This window comes from Clinocottus analis, unplaced genomic scaffold, assembly GCF_023055335.1.
Source record: "Clinocottus analis isolate CAN_PGR_092001 unplaced genomic scaffold, fCliAna1.0.p SCAF_17, whole genome shotgun sequence".
Taxonomy (NCBI): Eukaryota; Metazoa; Chordata; class Actinopteri; order Perciformes; family Cottidae; genus Clinocottus; species Clinocottus analis.
This window is the reverse complement of record NW_027175898.1, coordinates 788,606-811,247: the sequence shown is the minus strand read 5'-3', so window position 1 is coordinate 811,247 and position 22,642 is coordinate 788,606. Positions and strand designations below refer to the sequence as shown.

Genomic DNA, 22,642 nt, shown 5'->3' with positions numbered 1-22,642 from the left:
CATCCTGGTTTGGTTTTGGCCCTAATTGAGTTGAATAAAACCTTGACATATGGCTGGTTAGCTCAGATGGTCAGAGCGTGGTGCTAATAACGCCGAGGTCATGGGTTCAATCCCCATACTGGCCAGCAATAGCTATTCAACCTAAACCAATGTGTTTAAGGCTCAGTGAATTTATGATCCAGTGCAACATTTGAGAAGATTGAAGCATTTATTCTCTGAGAAAATATAAACCACCATGTAAATTATTATTAATTCCACTGAATCTCACATGTGGAGAAAGCTGTCCACCATGTACTTGAATTCCCCTCCAAAAAAGCCCAAAAGCCAGCTTTTCAGTGTGTCTCTTTTCAACTTCAGCTATGTCCTACTTTTCATATGAAACATTGCACTTCTGAAATGTGAAGTCATATCTCTATAGGACCATGTGGCCTAACGGCCAAGGCGTCTGACTTCTAATCAGAAGGTTGAGGGTTCGAGTCCCTTCATGGTTGGAACCTCCTTGCTGGTCATTTGTACATTGGCAATGTTAATGTGATCTTTGTTGATTTCACTAACATTTAAAGTCAGAAATATATTTGGATAGATCCTCTTCCAACGCTGCCCAAGCCAAGCTGACAGGTGTTCACAACCGATTGCTCATACAAAACTGACCACATTTCGGACGCTCCATCCTGGTTTGGTTTTGGCCCTAATTGAGTTGAATAAAACCTTGATACACGGCCGGTTAGCTCAGATGGTCAGAGCGTGGTGCTAATAACGCCAAGGTCATGGGTTCAATCCCCATACTGGCCAGCAATAGCTATTCATCCTAAACCAATGTGTTTAAGGCTCATTGAATTTATGATCCAGTGCAACATTTGAGAAGATTGAAGCATTTATTCTCTGAGAAAATATAAACCACCATGTAAATTATTATTAATTCCACTGAATCTCACATGTGGAGAAAGCTGTCCACCATGTACTTGAATTCCCCTCCAAAAAAGCCCAAAAGCCAGCTTTTCAGTGTGTCGTTTTTCAACTTCAGCTATGTCCTACTTTTCATATGAACCATTGCACTTCTGAAATGTGAACTGATGTCTCTATAGGACCATGTGGCCTAACGGCCAAGGCATCTGACTTCTAATCAGAAGGTTGAGGGTTCGAGTCCCTTCATGGTTGGAACCCCCTTGCTGGTCATTTGTACGTTGGCAATGTTAATGTGATCTTTGTTGATTTCACTAACATTTAAAGTCAGAAATATATTTGGATACATCCTCTTCCAACGCTGCCCAAGCCAAGCTGACAGGTGCTCACACCCGATTGCTCATACACTACTGACCACATTTCGGACGCTCCAGCTTGGTTTAGTTTTGGCCCTAATTGAGTTGAATAAAACCTTGATACACGGCCGGTTAGCTCAGATGGTCAGAGCGTGGTGCTAATAATGCCAAGGTCATGGGTTCAATCCCCATACTGGCCAACAATAGATATTCAAGCTAGGCCAATGTGTTTAAAGCTCATTGAATTTATGATCCAGTGCAACATTTGAGAAGATTGAAGCATTTATTCTCTGAGAAAATATATACCACCATGTATATACTGATTAATTCCACTGAATCTTACATGTGGAGAAAGCTGTCCATGATTTACGTGAATTCCCTTCCAAAAAAGCCAAAAAAGCCACCTTTGCAGTATATTTTTTTTCAACTTTATCTACGTCCTACTTTGCATATGAACCATTGCACTCTGAAATGTGAAGTTGTGACTTCATAGGACCATGTGGCCCAATGGCCAAGGCGTCTGACTTCAAATCACAAGATTGAGGGTTCGAGTCCCTTCATGGTTGGAACCTCCTTGCTGGTCATTGGTACGTTGTTAATGTGATCTTTGTTGATTTCACTAACATTTAAAGTCAGAAATATATTTGGATAGATCCTCTTCCAACGCTGCCCAAGCCAAGCTGACAGGTGTTCACAACCGATTGCTCATACAAAACTGACCACATTTCGGACACTCCATCCTGGTTTAGTTTTGGCCCTAATTGAGTTGAATAAAACCTTGATACACGGCCGGTTAGCTCAGATGGTCAGAGGGTGGTGCTAATAACGCCAAGGTCATGGGTTCAATCCCCATACTGGCCAGCAATAGCTATTCAACCTAAACCAATGTGTTTAAGGCTCATTGAATTTATGATCCAGTGCAAAATTTGAGAACATTGAAGCATTTATTCTCTGAGAAAATATAAACCACCATGTAAATTATTATTAATTCCACTGAATCTCACATGTGGAGCAAGCTGTCCACCATGTACTTGAATTCCCCTCCAAAAAAGCCCAAAAGCCAGCTTTTCAGTGTGTCGTTTTTCAACTTCAGCTATGTCCTACTTTTCATATGAACCATTGCACTTCTGAAATGTGAACTGATATCTCTATAGGACCATGTGGCCTAACGGCCAAGGCGTCTGACTTCTAATCAGAAGGTTGAGGGTTCGAGTCCCTTCATGGTTGGAACCTCCTTGCTGGTCATTTGTACGTTGGCAATGTTAATGTGATCTTTGTTGATTTCACTAACATTTAAAGTCAGAAATATATTTTGATAGATCCTCTTCCAACGCTGCCCAAGCCAAGCTGACAGGTGTTCACACCCAATTGCTCATCCAAAACTGACCACATTTCGGACGCTCAAGCCTGGTTTAGTTTTGGCCCTAATTGAGTTGAATAAAAACTTGATATACGGCCGGTTAGCTCAGATGGTCAGAGTGTGGTGCTAATAACGCCGAGGTCATGGGTTCAATCCCCATACTGGCCAGCAATAGCTATTCAACCTAAACCAATGTGTTTAAGGCTCATTGAATTTATGATCCAGTGCAACATTTGAGAAGATTGAAGGATTTATTCTCTGAGAAAATATATACCACCATGTATATCATGAATAATTCCACTGAATCTTACATGTGGAGCAAGCTGTCCATGATTTACGTGAATTCCCTGCCAAAAAAGCCACCCTTGCATTATATATTTTTTCAACTTTATCTACATCCTACTTTGCATATGAACCATTGCACTCTGAAATGTGAAATGGTGACTTTATAGGACCATGTGGCCCAATGGCCAAGGCGTCTGACTTCGAATCAGAAGATTGAGGGTTCGAGTCCCTTCATGGTTGGAACCTCCTTGCTTGTCCTTTGTACGTTGTTAATGTGATCTTTGTTGATTTCACTAACATTTCAAGTCAGAAATATATTTGGATAGATCCTCTTCCAACGCTGCTCAAGCCAAGCTGACAGGTGTTCACACCCAATTGCTCATACAAAACTGACCACGTTTCGGACGCTCCATCCTGGTTTAGTTCTGGCACTAATTGAGTTGAATAAAACCTTGATACATGGCCGGTTAGCTCAGATGGTCAGAGCGTGGTGCTAATAACGCCAAGGTCATGGGTTCAATCCCCATACTGGCCAGCAATAGCTATTCATCCTAAACCAATGTGTTTAAGGCTCATTGAATTTATGATCCAGTGCAACATTTGAGAAGATTGAAGCATTTATCCTCTGAGAAAATATAAACCACCATGTAAATTATTATTAATTCCACTGAATCTCACATGTGGAGAAAGCTGTCCACCATGTACTTGAATTCCCCTCCAAAAAAGCCCAAAAGCCAGCTTTTCAGTGTGTCGTTTTTCAACTTCAGCTATGTCCTACTTTTCATATGAACCATTGCACTTCTGAAATGTGAACTGATATCTCTATAGGACCATGTGGCCTAACGGCCAAGGCGTCTGACTTCTAATCAGAAGGTTGAGGGTTCGAGTCCCTTCATGGTTGGAACCTCCTTGCTGGTCATTTGTACGTTGGCAATGTTAATGTGATCTTTGTTGATTTCACTAACATTTAAAGTCAGAAATATATTTGGATACATCCTCTTCCAACGCTGCCCAAGCCAAGCTGACAGGTGCTCACACCCGATTGCTCATACACTACTGACCACATTTTGGACGCTCCAGCTTGGTTTAGTTTTGGCCCTAATTGAGTTGAATAAAACCTTGATATATGGCCGGTTAGCTCAGATGGTCAGAGCGTGGTGCTAATAACGCCAAGGTCATGGGTTCAATCCCCATACTGGCCAGCAATAGATATTCAAGCTAAACCAATGTGTTTAAAGCTCATTGAAGGATTTATTCTCTGAGAAAATATATACCACCATGTATATCATGATTAATTCCACTGAATCTTACATGTGGAGCAAGCTGTCCATGATTTACGTGAATTCCCTGCCAAAAAAGCCACCCTTGCATTATATATTTTTTCAACTTTATCTACATCCTACTTTGCATATGAACCATTGCACTCTCACACCCAAAAAAGCCAAAAAAGCCACCCTTGCAGTATATATTTTTTCAACTTTATCTACATCCTACTTTGCATATGAACCATTGCACTCTGAAATGTGAAATGGTGACTTTATAGGACCATGTGGCCCAATGGCCAAGGCGTCTGACTTCGAATCAGAAGATTGAGGGTTCGAGTCCCTTCATGGTTGGAACCTCCTTGCTTGTCCTTTGTACGTTGTTAATGTGATCTTTGTTGATTTCACTAACATTTAAAGTCAGAAATATATTTGGATAGATCCTCTTCCAACGCTGCTCAAGCCAAGCTGACAGGTGTTCACACCCAATTGCTCATACAAAACTGACCACATTTCCGACGCTCCATCCTGGTTTAGTTCTGGCACTAATTGAGTTGAATAAAACCTTGATACATGGCCGGTTAGCTCAGATGGTCAGAGCGTGGTGCTAATAACGCCAAGGTCATGGGTTCAATCCCCATACTGGCCAGCAATAGCTATTCATCCTAAACCAATGTGTTTAAGGCTCATTGAATTTATGATCCAGTGCAACATTTGAGAAGATTGAAGCATTTATCCTCTGAGAAAATATAAACCACCATGTAAATTATTATTAATTCCACTGAATCTCACATGTGGAGAAAGCTGTCCACCATGTACTTGAATTCCCCTCCAAAAAAGCCCAAAAGCCAGCTTTTCAGTGTGTCGTTTTTCAACTTCAGCTATGTCCTACTTTTCATATGAACCATTGCACTTCTGAAATGTGAACTGATATCTCTATAGGACCATGTGGCCTAACGGCCAAGGCGTCTGACTTCTAATCAGAAGGTTGAGGCTTCGAGTCCCTTCATGGTTGGAACCTCCTTGCTGGTCATTTGTACGTTGGCAATGTTAATGTGATCTTTGTTGATTTCACTAACATTTGAAGTCAGAAATATATTTGGATACATCCTCTTCCAACGCTGCCCAAGCCAAGCTGACAGGTGCTCACACCCGATTGCTCATACACTACTGACCGCATTTCGGACGCTCCAGCTTGGTTTAGTTTTGGCCCTAATTGAGTTGAATAAAACCTTGATATATGGCCGGTTAGCTCAGATGGTCAGAGCGTGGTGCTAATAACGCCAAGGTCATGGGTTCAATCCCCATACTGGCCAGCAATAGCTATTCAACCTAAACCAATGTGTTTAAGGCTCATTGAGTTTATGATCTGAGAAAATATATACCACCATGTATATCATGATTAATTCCACTGAATCTTACATGTGGAGCAAGCTGTCCATGATTTACGTGAATTCCTTTCCAAAAAAGCCACCTTTGCAGTATGTTTTTTTTTTCAACTTTATCTAGGTCCTACTTTGCATATGAACCATTGCACTCTGAAATGTGAAATGGTGACTTTATAGGACCATGTGGCCTAATGGCCAAGGCGTCTGACTTCAAATCAGAAGATTGAAGGTTCAAGTCCCTTCACGGTTGGAACCTCCTTACTGGTCATTTGTATGTTGGTGTTGGCAATTTATGTGATCTTTGTTGATTTCACTAACATTTAAAGTCAGAAATATATTTGGATAGATCCTCTTCCAACGCTGCCCAAGCCAAGCTGACAGGTGCTCACACCCAATTGCTCATCCAAAACTGACCACATTTTGGACGCTCCATCCTGGTTTGGTTTTGGCCCTAATTGATTTGAATAAAAACTTGATATATGGCCGGTTAGCTCAGATGGTCAGAGCGTGGTGCTAATAACGCCAAGGTCATGGGTTCAATCCCCATACTGGCCAGCAATAGATATTCAAGCTAAACCAATGTGTTTAAAGCTCATTGAATTTATGATCCAGTGCAACATTTGAGAAGATTGAAGGATTTATTCTCTGAGAAAATATATACCACCATGTATATACTGATTAATTCCACTGAATCTTACATGTGGAGAAAGCTGTCCATGATTTACGTGAATTCCCTGCCAAAAAAGCCTCCTTTGCAGTATATTTTTTTTCAACTTTATCTACGTCCTACTTTGCATATGAACCATTGCACTCTGAAATGTGAAATTGTGACTTCATAGGACCATGTGGCCCAATGGCCAAGGCGTCTGACTTCGAATCAGAAGATTGAGGGTTCGAGTCCCTTCATGGTTGGAACCTCCTTGCTGGTCATTTGTACGTTGTTAATGTGATCTTTGTTGATTTCACTAACATTTAAAGTCAGAAATATATTTGGATAGATCCTCTTCCAACGCTGCCCAAGCCAAGCTGACAGGTGTTCACAACCGATTGCTCATACAAAACTGACCACATTTCGGACGCTCCATCCTGGTTTAGTTTTGGCCCTAATTGAGTTGAATAAAACCTTGATACACGGCCGGTTAGCTCAGATGGTCAGAGCGTGGTGCTAATAACGCCAAGGTCATGGGTTCAATCCCCATACTGGCCAGCAATAGCTATTCAACCTAAACCAATGTGTTTAAGGCTCAGTGAATTTATGATCCAGTGCAACATTTGAGAAGATTGAAGCATTTATTCTCTGAGAAAATATAAACCACCATGTAAATTATTATTAATTCCACTGAATCTCACATGTGGAGAAAGCTGTCCACCATGTACTTGAATTCCCCTCCAAAAAAGCCCAAAAGCCAGCTTTTCAGTGTGTCTCTTTTCAACTTCAGCTATGTCCTACTTTTCATATGAAACATTGCACTTCTGAAATGTGAAGTCATATCTCTATAGGACCATGTGGCCTAACGGCCAAGGCGTCTGACTTCTAATCAGAAGGTTGAGGGTTCGAGTCCCTTCATGGTTGGAACCTCCTTGCTGGTCATTTGTACATTGGCAATGTTAATGTGATCTTTGTTGATTTCACTAACATTTAAAGTCAGAAATATATTTGGATAGATCCTCTTCCAACGCTGCCCAAGCCAAGCTGACAGGTGTTCACAACCGATTGCTCATACAAAACTGACCACATTTCGGACGCTCCATCCTGGTTTGGTTTTGGCCCTAATTGAGTTGAATAAAACCTTGATACACGGCCGGTTAGCTCAGATGGTCAGAGCGTGGTGCTAATAACGCCAAGGTCATGGGTTCAATCCCCATACTGGCCAGCAATAGCTATTCATCCTAAACCAATGTGTTTAAGGCTCATTGAATTTATGATCCAGTGCAACATTTGAGAAGATTGAAGCATTTATTCTCTGAGAAAATATAAACCACCATGTAAATTATTATTAATTCCACTGAATCTCACATGTGGAGAAAGCTGTCCACCATGTACTTGAATTCCCCTCCAAAAAAGCCCAAAAGCCAGCTTTTCAGTGTGTCGTTTTTCAACTTCAGCTATGTCCTACTTTTCATATGAACCATTGCACTTCTGAAATGTGAACTGATGTCTCTATAGGACCATGTGGCCTAACGGCCAAGGCATCTGACTTCTAATCAGAAGGTTGAGGGTTCGAGTCCCTTCATGGTTGGAACCCCCTTGCTGGTCATTTGTACGTTGGCAATGTTAATGTGATCTTTGTTGATTTCACTAACATTTAAAGTCAGAAATATATTTGGATACATCCTCTTCCAACGCTGCCCAAGCCAAGCTGACAGGTGCTCACACCCGATTGCTCATACACTACTGACCACATTTCGGACGCTCCAGCTTGGTTTAGTTTTGGCCCTAATTGAGTTGAATAAAACCTTGATACACGGCCGGTTAGCTCAGATGGTCAGAGCGTGGTGCTAATAATGCCAAGGTCATGGGTTCAATCCCCATACTGGCCAACAATAGATATTCAAGCTAGGCCAATGTGTTTAAAGCTCATTGAATTTATGATCCAGTGCAACATTTGAGAAGATTGAAGCATTTATTCTCTGAGAAAATATATACCACCATGTATATACTGATTAATTCCACTGAATCTTACATGTGGAGAAAGCTGTCCATGATTTACGTGAATTCCCTTCCAAAAAAGCCAAAAAAGCCACCTTTGCAGTATATTTTTTTTCAACTTTATCTACGTCCTACTTTGCATATGAACCATTGCACTCTGAAATGTGAAGTTGTGACTTCATAGGACCATGTGGCCCAATGGCCAAGGCGTCTGACTTCAAATCACAAGATTGAGGGTTCGAGTCCCTTCATGGTTGGAACCTCCTTGCTGGTCATTGGTACGTTGTTAATGTGATCTTTGTTGATTTCACTAACATTTAAAGTCAGAAATATATTTGGATAGATCCTCTTCCAACGCTGCCCAAGCCAAGCTGACAGGTGTTCACAACCGATTGCTCATACAAAACTGACCACATTTCGGACACTCCATCCTGGTTTAGTTTTGGCCCTAATTGAGTTGAATAAAACCTTGATACACGGCCGGTTAGCTCAGATGGTCAGAGGGTGGTGCTAATAACGCCAAGGTCATGGGTTCAATCCCCATACTGGCCAGCAATAGCTATTCAACCTAAACCAATGTGTTTAAGGCTCATTGAATTTATGATCCAGTGCAAAATTTGAGAACATTGAAGCATTTATTCTCTGAGAAAATATAAACCACCATGTAAATTATTATTAATTCCACTGAATCTCACATGTGGAGCAAGCTGTCCACCATGTACTTGAATTCCCCTCCAAAAAAGCCCAAAAGCCAGCTTTTCAGTGTGTCGTTTTTCAACTTCAGCTATGTCCTACTTTTCATATGAACCATTGCACTTCTGAAATGTGAACTGATATCTCTATAGGACCATGTGGCCTAACGGCCAAGGCGTCTGACTTCTAATCAGAAGGTTGAGGGTTCGAGTCCCTTCATGGTTGGAACCTCCTTGCTGGTCATTTGTACGTTGGCAATGTTAATGTGATCTTTGTTGATTTCACTAACATTTAAAGTCAGAAATATATTTTGATAGATCCTCTTCCAACGCTGCCCAAGCCAAGCTGACAGGTGTTCACACCCAATTGCTCATCCAAAACTGACCACATTTCGGACGCTCAAGCCTGGTTTAGTTTTGGCCCTAATTGAGTTGAATAAAAACTTGATATACGGCCGGTTAGCTCAGATGGTCAGAGTGTGGTGCTAATAACGCCGAGGTCATGGGTTCAATCCCCATACTGGCCAGCAATAGCTATTCAACCTAAACCAATGTGTTTAAGGCTCATTGAATTTATGATCCAGTGCAACATTTGAGAAGATTGAAGGATTTATTCTCTGAGAAAATATATACCACCATGTATATCATGAATAATTCCACTGAATCTTACATGTGGAGCAAGCTGTCCATGATTTACGTGAATTCCCTGCCAAAAAAGCCACCCTTGCATTATATATTTTTTCAACTTTATCTACATCCTACTTTGCATATGAACCATTGCACTCTGAAATGTGAAATGGTGACTTTATAGGACCATGTGGCCCAATGGCCAAGGCGTCTGACTTCGAATCAGAAGATTGAGGGTTCGAGTCCCTTCATGGTTGGAACCTCCTTGCTTGTCCTTTGTACGTTGTTAATGTGATCTTTGTTGATTTCACTAACATTTCAAGTCAGAAATATATTTGGATAGATCCTCTTCCAACGCTGCTCAAGCCAAGCTGACAGGTGTTCACACCCAATTGCTCATACAAAACTGACCACGTTTCGGACGCTCCATCCTGGTTTAGTTCTGGCACTAATTGAGTTGAATAAAACCTTGATACATGGCCGGTTAGCTCAGATGGTCAGAGCGTGGTGCTAATAACGCCAAGGTCATGGGTTCAATCCCCATACTGGCCAGCAATAGCTATTCATCCTAAACCAATGTGTTTAAGGCTCATTGAATTTATGATCCAGTGCAACATTTGAGAAGATTGAAGCATTTATCCTCTGAGAAAATATAAACCACCATGTAAATTATTATTAATTCCACTGAATCTCACATGTGGAGAAAGCTGTCCACCATGTACTTGAATTCCCCTCCAAAAAAGCCCAAAAGCCAGCTTTTCAGTGTGTCGTTTTTCAACTTCAGCTATGTCCTACTTTTCATATGAACCATTGCACTTCTGAAATGTGAACTGATATCTCTATAGGACCATGTGGCCTAACGGCCAAGGCGTCTGACTTCTAATCAGAAGGTTGAGGGTTCGAGTCCCTTCATGGTTGGAACCTCCTTGCTGGTCATTTGTACGTTGGCAATGTTAATGTGATCTTTGTTGATTTCACTAACATTTAAAGTCAGAAATATATTTGGATACATCCTCTTCCAACGCTGCCCAAGCCAAGCTGACAGGTGCTCACACCCGATTGCTCATACACTACTGACCACATTTTGGACGCTCCAGCTTGGTTTAGTTTTGGCCCTAATTGAGTTGAATAAAACCTTGATATATGGCCGGTTAGCTCAGATGGTCAGAGCGTGGTGCTAATAACGCCAAGGTCATGGGTTCAATCCCCATACTGGCCAGCAATAGATATTCAAGCTAAACCAATGTGTTTAAAGCTCATTGAAGGATTTATTCTCTGAGAAAATATATACCACCATGTATATCATGATTAATTCCACTGAATCTTACATGTGGAGCAAGCTGTCCATGATTTACGTGAATTCCCTGCCAAAAAAGCCACCCTTGCATTATATATTTTTTCAACTTTATCTACATCCTACTTTGCATATGAACCATTGCACTCTCACACCCAAAAAAGCCAAAAAAGCCACCCTTGCAGTATATATTTTTTCAACTTTATCTACATCCTACTTTGCATATGAACCATTGCACTCTGAAATGTGAAATGGTGACTTTATAGGACCATGTGGCCCAATGGCCAAGGCGTCTGACTTCGAATCAGAAGATTGAGGGTTCGAGTCCCTTCATGGTTGGAACCTCCTTGCTTGTCCTTTGTACGTTGTTAATGTGATCTTTGTTGATTTCACTAACATTTAAAGTCAGAAATATATTTGGATAGATCCTCTTCCAACGCTGCTCAAGCCAAGCTGACAGGTGTTCACACCCAATTGCTCATACAAAACTGACCACATTTCCGACGCTCCATCCTGGTTTAGTTCTGGCACTAATTGAGTTGAATAAAACCTTGATACATGGCCGGTTAGCTCAGATGGTCAGAGCGTGGTGCTAATAACGCCAAGGTCATGGGTTCAATCCCCATACTGGCCAGCAATAGCTATTCATCCTAAACCAATGTGTTTAAGGCTCATTGAATTTATGATCCAGTGCAACATTTGAGAAGATTGAAGCATTTATCCTCTGAGAAAATATAAACCACCATGTAAATTATTATTAATTCCACTGAATCTCACATGTGGAGAAAGCTGTCCACCATGTACTTGAATTCCCCTCCAAAAAAGCCCAAAAGCCAGCTTTTCAGTGTGTCGTTTTTCAACTTCAGCTATGTCCTACTTTTCATATGAACCATTGCACTTCTGAAATGTGAACTGATATCTCTATAGGACCATGTGGCCTAACGGCCAAGGCGTCTGACTTCTAATCAGAAGGTTGAGGCTTCGAGTCCCTTCATGGTTGGAACCTCCTTGCTGGTCATTTGTACGTTGGCAATGTTAATGTGATCTTTGTTGATTTCACTAACATTTGAAGTCAGAAATATATTTGGATACATCCTCTTCCAACGCTGCCCAAGCCAAGCTGACAGGTGCTCACACCCGATTGCTCATACACTACTGACCGCATTTCGGACGCTCCAGCTTGGTTTAGTTTTGGCCCTAATTGAGTTGAATAAAACCTTGATATATGGCCGGTTAGCTCAGATGGTCAGAGCGTGGTGCTAATAACGCCAAGGTCATGGGTTCAATCCCCATACTGGCCAGCAATAGCTATTCAACCTAAACCAATGTGTTTAAGGCTCATTGAGTTTATGATCTGAGAAAATATATACCACCATGTATATCATGATTAATTCCACTGAATCTTACATGTGGAGCAAGCTGTCCATGATTTACGTGAATTCCTTTCCAAAAAAGCCACCTTTGCAGTATGTTTTTTTTTTCAACTTTATCTAGGTCCTACTTTGCATATGAACCATTGCACTCTGAAATGTGAAATGGTGACTTTATAGGACCATGTGGCCTAATGGCCAAGGCGTCTGACTTCAAATCAGAAGATTGAAGGTTCAAGTCCCTTCACGGTTGGAACCTCCTTACTGGTCATTTGTATGTTGGTGTTGGCAATTTATGTGATCTTTGTTGATTTCACTAACATTTAAAGTCAGAAATATATTTGGATAGATCCTCTTCCAACGCTGCCCAAGCCAAGCTGACAGGTGCTCACACCCAATTGCTCATCCAAAACTGACCACATTTTGGACGCTCCATCCTGGTTTGGTTTTGGCCCTAATTGATTTGAATAAAAACTTGATATATGGCCGGTTAGCTCAGATGGTCAGAGCGTGGTGCTAATAACGCCAAGGTCATGGGTTCAATCCCCATACTGGCCAGCAATAGATATTCAAGCTAAACCAATGTGTTTAAAGCTCATTGAATTTATGATCCAGTGCAACATTTGAGAAGATTGAAGGATTTATTCTCTGAGAAAATATATACCACCATGTATATACTGATTAATTCCACTGAATCTTACATGTGGAGAAAGCTGTCCATGATTTACGTGAATTCCCTGCCAAAAAAGCCTCCTTTGCAGTATATTTTTTTTCAACTTTATCTACGTCCTACTTTGCATATGAACCATTGCACTCTGAAATGTGAAATTGTGACTTCATAGGACCATGTGGCCCAATGGCCAAGGCGTCTGACTTCGAATCAGAAGATTGAGGGTTCGAGTCCCTTCATGGTTGGAACCTCCTTGCTGGTCATTTGTACGTTGTTAATGTGATCTTTGTTGATTTCACTAACATTTAAAGTCAGAAATATATTTGGATAGATCCTCTTCCAACGCTGCCCAAGCCAAGCTGACAGGTGTTCACAACCGATTGCTCATACAAAACTGACCACATTTCGGACGCTCCATCCTGGTTTAGTTTTGGCCCTAATTGAGTTGAATAAAACCTTGATACACGGCCGGTTAGCTCAGATGGTCAGAGCGTGGTGCTAATAACGCCAAGGTCATGGGTTCAATCCCCATACTGGCCAGCAATAGCTATTCATCCTAAACCAATGTGTTTAAGGCTCATTGAATTTATGATCCAGTGCAACATTTGAGAAGATTGAAGCATTTATTCTCTGAGAAAATATAAACCACCATGTAAATTCTTATTAATTCCACTGAATCTCACATGTGGAGCAAGCTGTCCACCATGTACTTGAATTCCCCTCCAAAAAAGCCCAAAAGCCAGCTTTTCAGTGTGTCGTTTTTCAACTTCAGCTATGTCCTACTTTTCATATGAACCATTGCACTTCTGAAATGTGAACTGATATCTCTATAGGACCATGTGGCCTAACGGCCAAGGCGTCTGACTTCTAATCAGAAGGTTGAGGGTTCGAGTCCCTTCATGGTTGGAACCTCCTTGCTGGTCATTTGTACGTTGGCAATGTTAATGTGATCTTTGTTGATTTCACTAACATTTAAAGTCAGAAATATATTTTGATAGATCCTCTTCCAACGCTGCCCAAGCCAAGCTGACAGGTGTTCACACCCAATTGCTCATCCAAAACTGACCACATTTCGGACGCTCAAGCCTGGTTTAGTTTTGGCCCTAATTGAGTTGAATAAAAACTTGATATACGGCCGGTTAGCTCAGATGGTCAGAGTGTGGTGCTAATAACGCCGAGGTCATGGGTTCAATCCCCATACTGGCCAGCAATAGCTATTCAACCTAAACCAATGTGTTTAAGGCTCATTGAATTTATGATCCAGTGCAACATTTGAGAAGATTGAAGGATTTTTTCTCTGAGAAAATATATACCACCATGTATATCATGATTAATTCCACTGAATCTTACATGTGGAGCAAGCTGTCCATGATTTACGTGAATTCCCTTCCAAAAAAGCCAAAAAAGCCACCCTTGCAGTATATATTTTTTCAACTTTATCTACATCCTACTTTGCATATGAACCATTGCACTCTGAAATGTGAAATGGTGACTTTATAGGACCATGTGGCCCAATGGCCAAGGCGTCTGACTTCGAATCAGAAGATTGAGGGTTCGAGTCCCTTCATGGTTGGAACCTCCTTGCTTGTCCTTTGTACGTTGTTAATGTGATCTTTGTTGATTTCACTAACATTTAAAGTCAGAAATATATTTGGATAGATCCTCTTCCAACGCTGCTCAAGCCAAGCTGACAGGTGTTCACACCCAATTGCTCATACAAAACTGACCACATTTCCGACGCTCCATCCTGGTTTAGTTCTGGCACTAATTGAGTTGAATAAAACCTTGATACATGGCCGGTTAGCTCAGATGGTCAGAGCGTGGTGCTAATAACGCCAAGGTCATGGGTTCAATCCCCATACTGGCCAGCAATAGCTATTCATCCTAAACCAATGTGTTTAAGGCTCATTGAATTTATGATCCAGTGCAACATTTGAGAAGATTGAAGCATTTATCCTCTGAGAAAATATAAACCACCATGTAAATTATTATTAATTCCACTGAATCTCACATGTGGAGAAAGCTGTCCACCATGTACTTGAATTCCCCTCCAAAAAAGCCCAAAAGCCAGCTTTTCAGTGTGTCGTTTTTCAACTTCAGCTATGTCCTACTTTTCATATGAACCATTGCACTTCTGAAATGTGAACTGATATCTCTATAGGACCATGTGGCCTAACGGCCAAGGCGTCTGACTTCTAATCAGAAGGTTGAGGCTTCGAGTCCCTTCATGGTTGGAACCTCCTTGCTGGTCATTTGTACGTTGGCAATGTTAATGTGATCTTTGTTGATTTCACTAACATTTGAAGTCAGAAATATATTTGGATACATCCTCTTCCAACGCTGCCCAAGCCAAGCTGACAGGTGCTCACACCCGATTGCTCATACACTACTGACCGCATTTCGGACGCTCCAGCTTGGTTTAGTTTTGGCCCTAATTGAGTTGAATAAAACCTTGATATATGGCCGGTTAGCTCAGATGGTCAGAGCGTGGTGCTAATAACGCCAAGGTCATGGGTTCAATCCCCATACTGGCCAGCAATAGCTATTCAACCTAAACCAATGTGTTTAAGGCTCATTGAGTTTATGATCTGAGAAAATATATACCACCATGTATATCATGATTAATTCCACTGAATCTTACATGTGGAGCAAGCTGTCCATGATTTACGTGAATTCCTTTCCAAAAAAGCCACCTTTGCAGTATGTTTTTTTTTTCAACTTTATCTAGGTCCTACTTTGCATATGAACCATTGCACTCTGAAATGTGAAATGGTGACTTTATAGGACCATGTGGCCTAATGGCCAAGGCGTCTGACTTCAAATCAGAAGATTGAAGGTTCAAGTCCCTTCACGGTTGGAACCTCCTTACTGGTCATTTGTATGTTGGTGTTGGCAATTTATGTGATCTTTGTTGATTTCACTAACATTTAAAGTCAGAAATATATTTGGATAGATCCTCTTCCAACGCTGCCCAAGCCAAGCTGACAGGTGCTCACACCCAATTGCTCATCCAAAACTGACCACATTTTGGACGCTCCATCCTGGTTTGGTTTTGGCCCTAATTGATTTGAATAAAAACTTGATATATGGCCGGTTAGCTCAGATGGTCAGAGCGTGGTGCTAATAACGCCAAGGTCATGGGTTCAATCCCCATACTGGCCAGCAATAGATATTCAAGCTAAACCAATGTGTTTAAAGCTCATTGAATTTATGATCCAGTGCAACATTTGAGAAGATTGAAGGATTTATTCTCTGAGAAAATATATACCACCATGTATATACTGATTAATTCCACTGAATCTTACATGTGGAGAAAGCTGTCCATGATTTACGTGAATTCCCTGCCAAAAAAGCCTCCTTTGCAGTATATTTTTTTTCAACTTTATCTACGTCCTACTTTGCATATGAACCATTGCACTCTGAAATGTGAAATTGTGACTTCATAGGACCATGTGGCCCAATGGCCAAGGCGTCTGACTTCGAATCAGAAGATTGAGGGTTCGAGTCCCTTCATGGTTGGAACCTCCTTGCTGGTCATTTGTACGTTGTTAATGTGATCTTTGTTGATTTCACTAACATTTAAAGTCAGAAATATATTTGGATAGATCCTCTTCCAACGCTGCCCAAGCCAAGCTGACAGGTGTTCACAACCGATTGCTCATACAAAACTGACCACATTTCGGACGCTCCATCCTGGTTTAGTTTTGGCCCTAATTGAGTTGAATAAAACCTTGATACACGGCGGGTTAGCTCAGATGGTCAGAGCGTGGTGCTAATAACGCCAAGGTCATGGGTTCAATCCCCATACTGGCCAGCAATAGCTATTCATCCTAAACCAATGTGTTTAAGGCTCATTGAATTTATGATCCAGTGCAACATTTGAGAAGATTGAAGCATTTATTCTCTGAGAAAATATAAACCACCATGTAAATTCTTATTAATTCCACTGAATCTCACATGTGGAGCAAGCTGTCCACCATGTACTTGAATTCCCCTCCAAAAAAGCCCAAAAGCCAGCTTTTCAGTGTGTCGTTTTTCAACTTCAGCTATGTCCTACTTTTCATATGAACCATTGCACTTCTGAAATGTGAACTGATATCTCTATAGGACCATGTGGCCTAACGGCCAAGGCGTCTGACTTCTAATCAGAAGGTTGAGGGTTCGAGTCCCTTCATGGTTGGAACCTCCTTGCTGGTCATTTGTACGTTGGCAATGTTAATGTGATCTTTGTTGATTTCACTAACATTTAAAGTCAGAAATATATTTTGATAGATCCTCTTCCAACGCTGCCCAAGCCAAGCTGACAGGTGTTCACACCCAATTGCTCATCCAAAACTGACCACATTTCGGACGCTCAAGCCTGGTTTAGTTTTGGCCCTAATTGAGTTGAATAAAAACTTGATATACGGCCGGTTAGCTCAGATGGTCAGAGTGTGGTGCTAATAACGCCGAGGTCATGGGTTCAATCCCCATACTGGCCAGCAATAGCTATTCAACCTAAACCAATGTGTTTAAGGCTCATTGAATTTATGATCCAGTGCAACATTTGAGAAGATTGAAGGATTTTTTCTCTGAGAAAATATATACCACCATGTATATCATGATTAATTCCACTGAATCTTACATGTGGAGCAAGCTGTCCATGATTTACGTGAATTCCCTTCCAAAAAAGCCAAAAAAGCCACCCTTGCAGTATATATTTTTTCAACTTTATCTACATCCTACTTTGCATATGAACCATTGCACTCTGAAATGTGAAATGGTGACTTTATAGGACCATGTGGCCCAATGGCCAAGGCGTCTGACTTCAAATCAGAAGATTGAGTGTTCGAGTCCCTTCATGGTTGGAACCTCCTTGCTTGTCCTTTGTACGTTGTTAATGTGATCTTTGTTGATTTCACTAACATTTCAAGTCAGAAATATATTTGGATAGATCCTCTTCCAACGCTGCTCAAGCCAAGCTGACAGGTGTTCACACCCAATTGCTCATACAAAACTGACCACATTTCGGACGCTCCATCCTGGTATAGTTCTGGCACTAATTGAGTTGAATAAAACCTTGATACATGGCCGGTTAGCTCAGATGGTCAGAGCGTGGTGCTAATAACGCCAAGGTCATGGGTTCAATCCCCATACTGGCCAGCAATAGCTATTCATCCTAAACCAATGTGTTTAAGGCTCATTGAATTTATGATCCAGTGCAACATTTGAGAAGATTGAAGCATTTATCCTCTGAGAAAATATAAACCACCATGTAAATTATTATTAATTCCACTGAATCTCACATGTGGAGAAAGCTGTCCACCATGTACTTGAATTCCCCTCCAAAAAAGCCCCAAAGCCAGCTTTTCAGTGTGTCGTTTTTCAACTTCAGCTATGTCCTACTTTTCATATGAACCATTGCACTTCTGAAATGTGAACTGATATCTCTATAGGACCATGTGGCCTAACGGCCAAGGCGTCTGACTTCTTATCAGAAGGTTGAGGGTTCGAGTCCCTTCATGGTTGGCACCTCCTTGCTGGTCATTTGTACGTTGGCAATGTTAATGTGATCTTTGTTGATTTCACTAACATTTAAAGTCAGAAATATATTTGGATACATCCTCTTCCAACGCTGCCCAAGCCAAGCTGACAGGTGCTCACACCCGATTGCTCATACACTACTGACCGCATTTCGGACGCTCCAGCTTGGTTTAGTTTTGGCCCTAATTGAGTTGAATAAAACCTTGATATATGGCCGGTTAGCTCAGATGGTCAGAGCGTGGTGCTAATAATGCCAAGGTCATGGGTTCAATCCCCATACTGGCCAGCAATAGCTATTCAAACTAAACCAATGTGTTTAAGGCTCATTGAGTTTATGATCTGAGAAAATATATACCACCATGTATATCATGATTAATTCCACTGAATCTTACATGTGGAGCAAGCTGTCCATGATTTACGTGAATTCCCTTCCAAAAAAGCCACCTTTGCAGTATGTTTTTTTTTTCAACTTTATCTAGGTCCTACTTTGCATATGAACCATTGCACTCTGAAATGTGAAATGGTGACTTTATAGGACCATGTGGCCTAATGGCCAAGGCGTCTGACTTCAAATCAGAAGATTGAAGGTTCAAGTCCCTTCACGGTTGGAACCTCCTTACTGGTCATTTGTATGTTGGTGTTGGCAATGTTAATGTGATCTTTGTTGATTTCACTAACATTTAAAGTCAGAAATATATTTGGATAGATCCTCTTCCAACGCTGCCCAAGCCAAGCTGACAGGTGCTCACACCCAATTGCTCATCCAAAACTGACCACATTTTGGACGCTCCATCCTGGTTTGGTTTTGGCCCTAATTGATTTGAATAAAAACTTGATATATGGCCGGTTAGCTCAGATGGTCAGAGCGTGGTGCTAATAACGCCAAGGTCATGGGTTCAATCCCCATACTGGCCAGCAATAGATATTCAAGCTAAACCAATGTGTTTAAAGCTCATTGAATTTATGATCCAGTGCAACATTTGAGAAGATTGAAGGATTTATTCTCTGAGAAAATATATACCACCATGTATATACTGATTAATTCCACTGAATCTTACATGTGGAGAAAGCTGTCCATGATTTACGTGAATTCCCTGCCAAAAAAGCCTCCTTTGCAGTATATTTTTTTTTCAACTTTATCTACGTCCTACTTTGCATATGAACCATTGCACTCTGAAATGTGAAATTGTGACTTCATAGGACCATGTGGCCCAATGGCCAAGGCGTCTGACTTCGAATCAGAAGATTGAGGGTTCGAGTCCCTTCATGGTTGGAACCTCCTTGCTGGTCATTTGTACGTTGTTAATGTGATCTTTGTTGATTTCACTAACATTTAAAGTCAGAAATATATTTGGATAGATCCTCTTCCAACGCTGCCCAAGCCAAGCTGACAGGCGTTCACAACCGATTGCTCATACAAAACTGACCACATTTCGGACGCTCCATCCTGGTTTAGTTTTGGCCCTAATTGAGTTGAATAAAACCTTGATACACGGCCGGTTAGCTCAGATGGTCAGAGCGTGGTGCTAATAACGCCAAGGTCATGGGTTCAATCCCCATACTGGCCAGCAATAGCTATTCATCCTAAACCAATGTGTTTAAGGCTCATTGAATTTATGATCCAGTGCAACATTTGAGAAGATTGAAGCATTTATTCTCTGAGAAAATATAAACCACCATGTAAATTCTTATTAATTCCACTGAATCTCACATGTGGAGCAAGCTGTCCACCATGTACTTGAATTCCCCTCCAAAAAAGCCCAAAAGCCAGCTTTTCAGTGTGTCGTTTTTCAACTTCAGCTATGTCCTACTTTTCATATGAACCATTGCACTTCTGAAATGTGAACTGATATCTCTATAGGACCATGTGGCCTAACGGCCAAGGCGTCTGACTTCTAATCAGAAGGTTGAGGGTTCGAGTCCCTTCATGGTTGGAACCTCCTTGCTGGTCATTTGTACGTTGGCAATGTTAATGTGATCTTTGTTGATTTCACTAACATTTAAAGTCAGAAATATATTTTGATAGATCCTCTTCCAACGCTGCCCAAGCCAAGCTGACAGGTGTTCACACCCAATTGCTCATCCAAAACTGACCACATTTCGGACGCTCAAGCCTGGTTTAGTTTTGGCCCTAATTGAGTTGAATAAAAACTTGATATACGGCCGGTTAGCTCAGATGGTCAGAGTGTGGTGCTAATAACGCCGAGGTCATGGGTTCAATCCCCATACTGGCCAGCAATAGCTATTCAACCTAAACCAATGTGTTTAAGGCTCATTGAATTTATGATCCAGTGCAACATTTGAGAAGATTGAAGGATTTTTTCTCTGAGAAAATATATACCACCATGTATATCATGATTAATTCCACTGAATCTTACATGTGGAGCAAGCTGTCCATGATTTACGTGAATTCCCTTCCAAAAAAGCCAAAAAAGCCACCCTTGCAGTATATATTTTTTCAACTTTATCTACATCCTACTTTGCATATGAACCATTGCACTCTGAAATGTGAAATGGTGACTTTATAGGACCATGTGGCCCAATGGCCAAGGCGTCTGACTTCGACTCAGAAGATTGAGGGTTCGAGTCCCTTCATGGTTGGAACCTCCTTCCTTGTCCTTTGTACGTTGTTAATGTGATCTTTGTTGATTTCACTAACATTTCAAGTCAGAAATATATTTGGATAGATCCTCTTCCAACGCTGCTCAAGCCAAGCTGACAGGTGTTCACACCCAATTGCTCATACAAAACTGACCACATTTCGGACGCTCCATCCTGGTTTAGTTCTGGCACTAATTGAGTTGAATAAAACCTTGATACATGGCCGGTTAGCTCAGATGGTCAGAGCTTGGTGCTAATAATGCCAAGGTCATGGGTTCAATCCCCATACTGGCCAGCAATAGCTATTCATCCTAAACCAATGTGTTTAAGGCTCATTGAATTTATGATCCAGTGCAACATTTGAGAAGATTGAAGCATTTATCCTCTGAGAAAATATAAACCACCATGTAAATTATTATTAATTCCACTGAATCTCACATGTGGAGAAAGCTGTCCACCATGTACTTGAATTCCCCTCCAAAAAAGCCCAAAAGCCAGCTTTTCAGTGTGTCGTTTTTCAACTTCAGCTATGTCCTACTTTTCATATGAACCATTGCACTTCTGAAATGTGAACTGATATCTCTATAGGACCATGTGGCCTAATGGCCAAGGCGTCTGACTTCTAATCAGAAGGTTGAGGGTTCGAGTCCCTTCATGGTTGGAACCTCCTTGCTGGTCATTTGTACGTTGGCAATGTTAATGTGATCTTTGTTGATTTCACTAACATTTAAAGTCAGAAATATATTTGGATACATCCTCTTCCAACGCTGCCCAAGCCAAGCTGACAGGTGCTCACACCCGATTGCTCATACACTACTGACCACATTTCGGACGCTCCAGCTTGGTTTAGTTTTGGCCCTAATTGAGTTGAATAAAACCTTGCTATATGGCCGGTTAGCTCAGATGGTCAGAGCGTGGTGCTAATAACGCCAAGGTCATGGGTTCAATCCCCATACTGGCCAGCAATAGCTATTCAACCTAAACCAATGTGTTTAAGGCTCATTGAATTTATGATCCAGTGCAACATTTGAGAAGATTGAAGGATTTATTCTCTGAGAAAATATATACCACCATGTATATCATGATTAATTCCACTGAATCTTACATGTGGAGCAAGCTGTCCATGATTTACGTGAATTCCCTTCCAAAAAAGCCAAAAAAGCCACCCTTGCAGTATATATTTTTTCAACTTTATCTACATCCTACTTTGCATATGAACCATTGCACTCTGAAATGTGAAATGGTGACTTTATAGGACCATGTGGCCCAATGGCCAAGGCGTCTGACTTCAAATCAGAAGATTGAGTGTTCGAGTCCCTTCATGGTTGGAACCTCCTTGCTTGTCCTTTGTACGTTGTTAATGTGATCTTTGTTGATTTCACTAACATTTCAAGTCAGAAATATATTTGGATAGATCCTCTTCCAACGCTGCTCAAGCCAAGCTGACAGGTGTTCACACCCAATTGCTCATACAAAACTGACCACATTTCGGACGCTCCATCCTGGTATAGTTCTGGCACTAATTGAGTTGAATAAAACCTTGATACATGGCCGGTTAGCTCAGATGGTCAGAGCGTGGTGCTAATAACGCCAAGGTCATGGGTTCAATCCCCATACTGGCCAGCAATAGCTATTCATCCTAAACCAATGTGTTTAAGGCT

At 41.3% G+C, this 22,642-nt stretch overlaps 61 non-coding genes across 61 annotated transcripts; all 61 read left to right on the top strand.

Moving 5' to 3' along the window:
• Nucleotides 1-51: 51 nt before the first annotated feature.
• trnai-aau (transfer RNA isoleucine (anticodon AAU)) lies at nt 52-125 on the top strand. Its single transcript has one exon. It is a non-coding gene; the product is annotated as a tRNA-Ile (tRNA).
• Nucleotides 126-418: 293 nt separating this feature from the next.
• Nucleotides 419-491, top strand: trnar-ucu (transfer RNA arginine (anticodon UCU)). The gene has a single exon. It is a non-coding gene; the product is annotated as a tRNA-Arg (tRNA).
• A 227-nt stretch (nt 492-718) lies between these two features.
• On the top strand, nt 719-792 carry trnai-aau (transfer RNA isoleucine (anticodon AAU)). Its single transcript has one exon. It is a non-coding gene; the product is annotated as a tRNA-Ile (tRNA).
• A 293-nt stretch (nt 793-1,085) lies between these two features.
• On the top strand, nt 1,086-1,158 carry trnar-ucu (transfer RNA arginine (anticodon UCU)). Its single transcript has one exon. It is a non-coding gene; the product is annotated as a tRNA-Arg (tRNA).
• A 227-nt stretch (nt 1,159-1,385) lies between these two features.
• trnai-aau (transfer RNA isoleucine (anticodon AAU)) lies at nt 1,386-1,459 on the top strand. Its single transcript has one exon. It is a non-coding gene; the product is annotated as a tRNA-Ile (tRNA).
• Nucleotides 1,460-2,046: 587 nt separating this feature from the next.
• trnai-aau (transfer RNA isoleucine (anticodon AAU)) lies at nt 2,047-2,120 on the top strand. The gene has a single exon. It is a non-coding gene; the product is annotated as a tRNA-Ile (tRNA).
• A 293-nt stretch (nt 2,121-2,413) lies between these two features.
• On the top strand, nt 2,414-2,486 carry trnar-ucu (transfer RNA arginine (anticodon UCU)). The gene has a single exon. It is a non-coding gene; the product is annotated as a tRNA-Arg (tRNA).
• Nucleotides 2,487-2,713: 227 nt separating this feature from the next.
• trnai-aau (transfer RNA isoleucine (anticodon AAU)) lies at nt 2,714-2,787 on the top strand. Its single transcript has one exon. It is a non-coding gene; the product is annotated as a tRNA-Ile (tRNA).
• A 284-nt stretch (nt 2,788-3,071) lies between these two features.
• Nucleotides 3,072-3,144, top strand: trnar-ucg (transfer RNA arginine (anticodon UCG)). Its single transcript has one exon. It is a non-coding gene; the product is annotated as a tRNA-Arg (tRNA).
• A 221-nt stretch (nt 3,145-3,365) lies between these two features.
• trnai-aau (transfer RNA isoleucine (anticodon AAU)) lies at nt 3,366-3,439 on the top strand. Its single transcript has one exon. It is a non-coding gene; the product is annotated as a tRNA-Ile (tRNA).
• Nucleotides 3,440-3,732: 293 nt separating this feature from the next.
• On the top strand, nt 3,733-3,805 carry trnar-ucu (transfer RNA arginine (anticodon UCU)). Its single transcript has one exon. It is a non-coding gene; the product is annotated as a tRNA-Arg (tRNA).
• A 227-nt stretch (nt 3,806-4,032) lies between these two features.
• trnai-aau (transfer RNA isoleucine (anticodon AAU)) lies at nt 4,033-4,106 on the top strand. Its single transcript has one exon. It is a non-coding gene; the product is annotated as a tRNA-Ile (tRNA).
• Nucleotides 4,107-4,447: 341 nt separating this feature from the next.
• Nucleotides 4,448-4,520, top strand: trnar-ucg (transfer RNA arginine (anticodon UCG)). Its single transcript has one exon. It is a non-coding gene; the product is annotated as a tRNA-Arg (tRNA).
• A 221-nt stretch (nt 4,521-4,741) lies between these two features.
• trnai-aau (transfer RNA isoleucine (anticodon AAU)) lies at nt 4,742-4,815 on the top strand. The gene has a single exon. It is a non-coding gene; the product is annotated as a tRNA-Ile (tRNA).
• Nucleotides 4,816-5,108: 293 nt separating this feature from the next.
• On the top strand, nt 5,109-5,181 carry trnar-ucu (transfer RNA arginine (anticodon UCU)). The gene has a single exon. It is a non-coding gene; the product is annotated as a tRNA-Arg (tRNA).
• A 227-nt stretch (nt 5,182-5,408) lies between these two features.
• Nucleotides 5,409-5,482, top strand: trnai-aau (transfer RNA isoleucine (anticodon AAU)). The gene has a single exon. It is a non-coding gene; the product is annotated as a tRNA-Ile (tRNA).
• A 553-nt stretch (nt 5,483-6,035) lies between these two features.
• trnai-aau (transfer RNA isoleucine (anticodon AAU)) lies at nt 6,036-6,109 on the top strand. The gene has a single exon. It is a non-coding gene; the product is annotated as a tRNA-Ile (tRNA).
• A 284-nt stretch (nt 6,110-6,393) lies between these two features.
• trnar-ucg (transfer RNA arginine (anticodon UCG)) lies at nt 6,394-6,466 on the top strand. The gene has a single exon. It is a non-coding gene; the product is annotated as a tRNA-Arg (tRNA).
• A 221-nt stretch (nt 6,467-6,687) lies between these two features.
• On the top strand, nt 6,688-6,761 carry trnai-aau (transfer RNA isoleucine (anticodon AAU)). The gene has a single exon. It is a non-coding gene; the product is annotated as a tRNA-Ile (tRNA).
• A 293-nt stretch (nt 6,762-7,054) lies between these two features.
• trnar-ucu (transfer RNA arginine (anticodon UCU)) lies at nt 7,055-7,127 on the top strand. The gene has a single exon. It is a non-coding gene; the product is annotated as a tRNA-Arg (tRNA).
• A 227-nt stretch (nt 7,128-7,354) lies between these two features.
• trnai-aau (transfer RNA isoleucine (anticodon AAU)) lies at nt 7,355-7,428 on the top strand. The gene has a single exon. It is a non-coding gene; the product is annotated as a tRNA-Ile (tRNA).
• A 293-nt stretch (nt 7,429-7,721) lies between these two features.
• On the top strand, nt 7,722-7,794 carry trnar-ucu (transfer RNA arginine (anticodon UCU)). The gene has a single exon. It is a non-coding gene; the product is annotated as a tRNA-Arg (tRNA).
• A 227-nt stretch (nt 7,795-8,021) lies between these two features.
• trnai-aau (transfer RNA isoleucine (anticodon AAU)) lies at nt 8,022-8,095 on the top strand. Its single transcript has one exon. It is a non-coding gene; the product is annotated as a tRNA-Ile (tRNA).
• Nucleotides 8,096-8,682: 587 nt separating this feature from the next.
• trnai-aau (transfer RNA isoleucine (anticodon AAU)) lies at nt 8,683-8,756 on the top strand. Its single transcript has one exon. It is a non-coding gene; the product is annotated as a tRNA-Ile (tRNA).
• A 293-nt stretch (nt 8,757-9,049) lies between these two features.
• On the top strand, nt 9,050-9,122 carry trnar-ucu (transfer RNA arginine (anticodon UCU)). The gene has a single exon. It is a non-coding gene; the product is annotated as a tRNA-Arg (tRNA).
• Nucleotides 9,123-9,349: 227 nt separating this feature from the next.
• On the top strand, nt 9,350-9,423 carry trnai-aau (transfer RNA isoleucine (anticodon AAU)). Its single transcript has one exon. It is a non-coding gene; the product is annotated as a tRNA-Ile (tRNA).
• A 284-nt stretch (nt 9,424-9,707) lies between these two features.
• trnar-ucg (transfer RNA arginine (anticodon UCG)) lies at nt 9,708-9,780 on the top strand. Its single transcript has one exon. It is a non-coding gene; the product is annotated as a tRNA-Arg (tRNA).
• Nucleotides 9,781-10,001: 221 nt separating this feature from the next.
• trnai-aau (transfer RNA isoleucine (anticodon AAU)) lies at nt 10,002-10,075 on the top strand. The gene has a single exon. It is a non-coding gene; the product is annotated as a tRNA-Ile (tRNA).
• A 293-nt stretch (nt 10,076-10,368) lies between these two features.
• On the top strand, nt 10,369-10,441 carry trnar-ucu (transfer RNA arginine (anticodon UCU)). Its single transcript has one exon. It is a non-coding gene; the product is annotated as a tRNA-Arg (tRNA).
• Nucleotides 10,442-10,668: 227 nt separating this feature from the next.
• trnai-aau (transfer RNA isoleucine (anticodon AAU)) lies at nt 10,669-10,742 on the top strand. The gene has a single exon. It is a non-coding gene; the product is annotated as a tRNA-Ile (tRNA).
• A 341-nt stretch (nt 10,743-11,083) lies between these two features.
• On the top strand, nt 11,084-11,156 carry trnar-ucg (transfer RNA arginine (anticodon UCG)). The gene has a single exon. It is a non-coding gene; the product is annotated as a tRNA-Arg (tRNA).
• Nucleotides 11,157-11,377: 221 nt separating this feature from the next.
• On the top strand, nt 11,378-11,451 carry trnai-aau (transfer RNA isoleucine (anticodon AAU)). The gene has a single exon. It is a non-coding gene; the product is annotated as a tRNA-Ile (tRNA).
• A 293-nt stretch (nt 11,452-11,744) lies between these two features.
• Nucleotides 11,745-11,817, top strand: trnar-ucu (transfer RNA arginine (anticodon UCU)). Its single transcript has one exon. It is a non-coding gene; the product is annotated as a tRNA-Arg (tRNA).
• A 227-nt stretch (nt 11,818-12,044) lies between these two features.
• Nucleotides 12,045-12,118, top strand: trnai-aau (transfer RNA isoleucine (anticodon AAU)). Its single transcript has one exon. It is a non-coding gene; the product is annotated as a tRNA-Ile (tRNA).
• Nucleotides 12,119-12,671: 553 nt separating this feature from the next.
• Nucleotides 12,672-12,745, top strand: trnai-aau (transfer RNA isoleucine (anticodon AAU)). Its single transcript has one exon. It is a non-coding gene; the product is annotated as a tRNA-Ile (tRNA).
• A 284-nt stretch (nt 12,746-13,029) lies between these two features.
• On the top strand, nt 13,030-13,102 carry trnar-ucg (transfer RNA arginine (anticodon UCG)). Its single transcript has one exon. It is a non-coding gene; the product is annotated as a tRNA-Arg (tRNA).
• A 221-nt stretch (nt 13,103-13,323) lies between these two features.
• Nucleotides 13,324-13,397, top strand: trnai-aau (transfer RNA isoleucine (anticodon AAU)). The gene has a single exon. It is a non-coding gene; the product is annotated as a tRNA-Ile (tRNA).
• A 293-nt stretch (nt 13,398-13,690) lies between these two features.
• trnar-ucu (transfer RNA arginine (anticodon UCU)) lies at nt 13,691-13,763 on the top strand. The gene has a single exon. It is a non-coding gene; the product is annotated as a tRNA-Arg (tRNA).
• Nucleotides 13,764-13,990: 227 nt separating this feature from the next.
• Nucleotides 13,991-14,064, top strand: trnai-aau (transfer RNA isoleucine (anticodon AAU)). Its single transcript has one exon. It is a non-coding gene; the product is annotated as a tRNA-Ile (tRNA).
• Nucleotides 14,065-14,357: 293 nt separating this feature from the next.
• Nucleotides 14,358-14,430, top strand: trnar-ucg (transfer RNA arginine (anticodon UCG)). Its single transcript has one exon. It is a non-coding gene; the product is annotated as a tRNA-Arg (tRNA).
• A 221-nt stretch (nt 14,431-14,651) lies between these two features.
• trnai-aau (transfer RNA isoleucine (anticodon AAU)) lies at nt 14,652-14,725 on the top strand. The gene has a single exon. It is a non-coding gene; the product is annotated as a tRNA-Ile (tRNA).
• Nucleotides 14,726-15,018: 293 nt separating this feature from the next.
• trnar-ucu (transfer RNA arginine (anticodon UCU)) lies at nt 15,019-15,091 on the top strand. The gene has a single exon. It is a non-coding gene; the product is annotated as a tRNA-Arg (tRNA).
• A 227-nt stretch (nt 15,092-15,318) lies between these two features.
• trnai-aau (transfer RNA isoleucine (anticodon AAU)) lies at nt 15,319-15,392 on the top strand. The gene has a single exon. It is a non-coding gene; the product is annotated as a tRNA-Ile (tRNA).
• Nucleotides 15,393-15,945: 553 nt separating this feature from the next.
• trnai-aau (transfer RNA isoleucine (anticodon AAU)) lies at nt 15,946-16,019 on the top strand. The gene has a single exon. It is a non-coding gene; the product is annotated as a tRNA-Ile (tRNA).
• A 284-nt stretch (nt 16,020-16,303) lies between these two features.
• On the top strand, nt 16,304-16,376 carry trnar-ucg (transfer RNA arginine (anticodon UCG)). The gene has a single exon. It is a non-coding gene; the product is annotated as a tRNA-Arg (tRNA).
• A 221-nt stretch (nt 16,377-16,597) lies between these two features.
• On the top strand, nt 16,598-16,671 carry trnai-aau (transfer RNA isoleucine (anticodon AAU)). Its single transcript has one exon. It is a non-coding gene; the product is annotated as a tRNA-Ile (tRNA).
• Nucleotides 16,672-16,964: 293 nt separating this feature from the next.
• Nucleotides 16,965-17,037, top strand: trnar-ucu (transfer RNA arginine (anticodon UCU)). The gene has a single exon. It is a non-coding gene; the product is annotated as a tRNA-Arg (tRNA).
• A 227-nt stretch (nt 17,038-17,264) lies between these two features.
• trnai-aau (transfer RNA isoleucine (anticodon AAU)) lies at nt 17,265-17,338 on the top strand. Its single transcript has one exon. It is a non-coding gene; the product is annotated as a tRNA-Ile (tRNA).
• Nucleotides 17,339-17,925: 587 nt separating this feature from the next.
• On the top strand, nt 17,926-17,999 carry trnai-aau (transfer RNA isoleucine (anticodon AAU)). The gene has a single exon. It is a non-coding gene; the product is annotated as a tRNA-Ile (tRNA).
• Nucleotides 18,000-18,292: 293 nt separating this feature from the next.
• Nucleotides 18,293-18,365, top strand: trnar-ucu (transfer RNA arginine (anticodon UCU)). The gene has a single exon. It is a non-coding gene; the product is annotated as a tRNA-Arg (tRNA).
• A 227-nt stretch (nt 18,366-18,592) lies between these two features.
• trnai-aau (transfer RNA isoleucine (anticodon AAU)) lies at nt 18,593-18,666 on the top strand. Its single transcript has one exon. It is a non-coding gene; the product is annotated as a tRNA-Ile (tRNA).
• A 555-nt stretch (nt 18,667-19,221) lies between these two features.
• On the top strand, nt 19,222-19,295 carry trnai-aau (transfer RNA isoleucine (anticodon AAU)). Its single transcript has one exon. It is a non-coding gene; the product is annotated as a tRNA-Ile (tRNA).
• Nucleotides 19,296-19,580: 285 nt separating this feature from the next.
• Nucleotides 19,581-19,653, top strand: trnar-ucg (transfer RNA arginine (anticodon UCG)). The gene has a single exon. It is a non-coding gene; the product is annotated as a tRNA-Arg (tRNA).
• Nucleotides 19,654-19,874: 221 nt separating this feature from the next.
• trnai-aau (transfer RNA isoleucine (anticodon AAU)) lies at nt 19,875-19,948 on the top strand. Its single transcript has one exon. It is a non-coding gene; the product is annotated as a tRNA-Ile (tRNA).
• Nucleotides 19,949-20,241: 293 nt separating this feature from the next.
• On the top strand, nt 20,242-20,314 carry trnar-ucu (transfer RNA arginine (anticodon UCU)). The gene has a single exon. It is a non-coding gene; the product is annotated as a tRNA-Arg (tRNA).
• A 227-nt stretch (nt 20,315-20,541) lies between these two features.
• trnai-aau (transfer RNA isoleucine (anticodon AAU)) lies at nt 20,542-20,615 on the top strand. The gene has a single exon. It is a non-coding gene; the product is annotated as a tRNA-Ile (tRNA).
• Nucleotides 20,616-20,908: 293 nt separating this feature from the next.
• trnar-ucg (transfer RNA arginine (anticodon UCG)) lies at nt 20,909-20,981 on the top strand. Its single transcript has one exon. It is a non-coding gene; the product is annotated as a tRNA-Arg (tRNA).
• A 221-nt stretch (nt 20,982-21,202) lies between these two features.
• trnai-aau (transfer RNA isoleucine (anticodon AAU)) lies at nt 21,203-21,276 on the top strand. The gene has a single exon. It is a non-coding gene; the product is annotated as a tRNA-Ile (tRNA).
• Nucleotides 21,277-21,569: 293 nt separating this feature from the next.
• trnar-ucu (transfer RNA arginine (anticodon UCU)) lies at nt 21,570-21,642 on the top strand. Its single transcript has one exon. It is a non-coding gene; the product is annotated as a tRNA-Arg (tRNA).
• Nucleotides 21,643-21,869: 227 nt separating this feature from the next.
• trnai-aau (transfer RNA isoleucine (anticodon AAU)) lies at nt 21,870-21,943 on the top strand. The gene has a single exon. It is a non-coding gene; the product is annotated as a tRNA-Ile (tRNA).
• Nucleotides 21,944-22,530: 587 nt separating this feature from the next.
• Nucleotides 22,531-22,604, top strand: trnai-aau (transfer RNA isoleucine (anticodon AAU)). The gene has a single exon. It is a non-coding gene; the product is annotated as a tRNA-Ile (tRNA).
• Nucleotides 22,605-22,642: the final 38 nt, after the last annotated feature.